The following is a 2,500-nucleotide window of genomic DNA, read 5'->3' as shown; positions in this document are numbered from 1 at the left end:
AGGCGGCCCGAGCCGCGGCCGTCCTCTCGGGCGCGCAGCGCCGGGCTACTGAGGGAAACCCCGGGCCCCGAGAAGGACGCGGCGGTGGTGGCGGCAGATGTCGGGCGCGCCCCCGCCGGTGGACGCTCCCCCGAGGGTGGCAGCGGGGGAGGCACCTCGGCGGGGCCATGCAGGTCGTTTCCCTCGCCCCAGGGCCAGGTACCTAGCGCTCCGCGCCTCGGCGGTCCCCCCAGGTTTTTTTTCCCTCGGCGTCGTCAAACGCTGCGGGTTGGGCCGAAAGGGGGCCGGCGGGGCCCGGGCGGCGGTTTAAAGACTCGGGCAGCTCGGCGCGGCCCGCCGTGGCGGCGGCGGTGCCGGCGGCGGCGGCGGCGGCGGCGGGCGTGTGCCGCGGGCGGTGGCCGTGCGGGGCGCCACTGAGGGGTGGGGAGCAGCTACTCCCGCCGATCCCCTGCGGTGGTTGTCCCGTGGCCACCGGCCGCGCTCCCCCGTCGTGGCCGTCGTCGTCGTCGTCCCCGCCGCGCGCCGCGGGTGGGGGTCAACCGCGCCGCGCCGGGGAGGGGCGCCCTGCCCCCCCCTCTCCGCGGCCCGGCCTCGGCGGAGAGGCCGCGGCGCGCGGTCGGCCGCGGGGGCCGACCCGCCCGCCTCGTCGTAACGGGCGACGCCGGCAGAGAGCGCGCGCTCTCTGCCCCTTCCTCGGCCGCGGGGTGGCGGCCGCCGGGGCCCGCCCGCGCCCTCACTCCTGGGCCCGCCGCCGCGGTCTCTGGCGCGTGCGGCGGCGCCGCGTCCGGCGCGTCCGGCGCCTCTCCTCCCCCTCGACGGCCTTTCCTCCTCGAACGCGCAGCGGCGGCGCCGTCCGTCCGCCGGCCGTCCCCTGGCTCGACCGCCCGCCCGCCGGTGGGGGGCGAGCGCTCGGCGGGCCCTCCGGCGGCGGAGGCCCGCGAGCGCGGGCGACCCCGTGGCGAGCGGCGGCGGCGCCGCTCGACGGGTGTCCCCCCCTGCGGGGACGGTCGGCCGGACGGCGCCCGCCGTCGGCCGGCGGCGGTCCCGTCCCGGGCCCCGCTCGTCGCCTCCTCCGTCGCCCTTGCCGCGGCCGCGTGTGGGCCGCAGGAAGGCGCGCGGGGCGGCCGCGGGGGCGCTCCTCCCCGCCCGGTCTCCGCGTGCGAACGAGGAGAGCGGGCGTTGCCCCCCGGCTCAGCGCCCGTAGCGCCTTCCGCCGGGCGCGTGCCCGAGGCAAGGGGCCCCGGCGGTGCGAGGCGGCGGCGGCGGTCCCGGGCGTGCGGCCCCGGCGGCGGCCGGTTCTGCCGTCCGGCAGGCCTCGGGCGCTGGCGACGCCGGCTCGGGTCTCGGTGGCGCCCGCCTCCGGGGCCGGCGGCGGAGCGCGTCCGCCGGTCGCTCGCTCGCCCGGCGGGGGAGCGGTCCCGCGGGAGGCGTGCCGGCAGGGGGCCGGTCGTCGTCGCGTGCCCGTCTCGAGCCCGGGGGAAAGGCCCGTGCCGTGGGGGGAAGAGAGACAAGCCGGCCGCGCGGCGGCGCGGCGGCGCTCCGCGCCAGGCCCGCGGCGTCGGGGCCGAGGGGAGAGCCGGCGCGGCGCGGGGGCCGACGGCCGCGCGCCCCCGGCCCGCGTGCCGTGTGTGTCGTGCGCGTCGTCCCGTGAAAGCGAGAAGCGGGCGGGCCGCCGTGCCCCCCCGCGTTCCGGCGCGCGCCGCCCGGCCCTCCGCGCGGAGGCCGGGCCGAGCCCGGGCGCCTGGGCCGCCTCCGAAGGACGGCGTTGGTGAGGTCGGCGTCTCCCTCGCGGGGGGAGGCGGTCGGGTGCGCGGGCTCCCCCGCCTCTTGGCCGGCCTTCGGAGAGTGGGTTTGATTTTTTTTTTTTCCCTTCCCGTTTTCTGTGTGCTCGTACGGTCGAAGCCAGGCGCGCGCCCGCGCGTCCTCGGCGCAATTGTCCGAAAAAAAGGGGGGGCCGCTCGGCGTGAGCGGTGCCCGAAAGGCAGACAACTCTTAGCGGTGGATCACTCGGCTCGTGCGTCGATGAAGAACGCAGCTAGCTGCGAGAATTAATGTGAATTGCAGGACACATTGATCATCGACACTTCGAACGCACTTGCGGCCCCGGGTTCCTCCCGGGGCTACGCCTGTCTGAGCGTCGCTTGACGATCAATCGCCGTCCGGGGGCCACCCCGGCGGCGCGGCTGGGTCGCCTCGCAGGCCCGTCGCCCGCGGCGGGCGGCGGCGGCGGCGGCGGCGGCGTCCCGCCGGTGCCCGGAGGGAAGGCGGTCAGGGGTTCGGCGAGGGACGCGTTTCCCTCGGCGGGCCTCGATCCCTTCCCTGCGGCCCGGCGGGCGTCGCCGCGGTCGTCGTCGTCGCCGCCGCGCAGGGCCTTCGTCCCCCTAAATGCAGACTCGGGGAGCGCTCCGTAGCTCCCCGCTCCCGGAGCGAGCCGCTGGGGCGGAGCTCGTCCTCGCCGGGGCCGCGCCGCGGATGCGGCGGCGCGGCGGCCTCGGGGAGA

The 2,500-nt window shown here is 79.4% G+C and overlaps 1 non-coding gene across 1 annotated transcript; it reads left to right on the top strand.

The window, feature by feature from the left end:
• The first annotated feature begins 1,987 nt into the window (after positions 1-1,987).
• Positions 1,988-2,140, top strand: LOC136569651 (5.8S ribosomal RNA). The gene has a single exon (XR_010785415.1). It is a non-coding gene; the product is annotated as a 5.8S ribosomal RNA (ribosomal RNA).
• The last annotated feature ends 360 nt before the right edge of the window (positions 2,141-2,500 follow it).

This window comes from Molothrus aeneus, unplaced genomic scaffold (genome assembly GCF_037042795.1).
Source record: "Molothrus aeneus isolate 106 unplaced genomic scaffold, BPBGC_Maene_1.0 scaffold_181, whole genome shotgun sequence".
NCBI classification, from domain to species: Eukaryota; Metazoa; Chordata; class Aves; order Passeriformes; family Icteridae; genus Molothrus; species Molothrus aeneus.
This window is presented reverse-complemented; position numbering and strand designations above follow the sequence as displayed.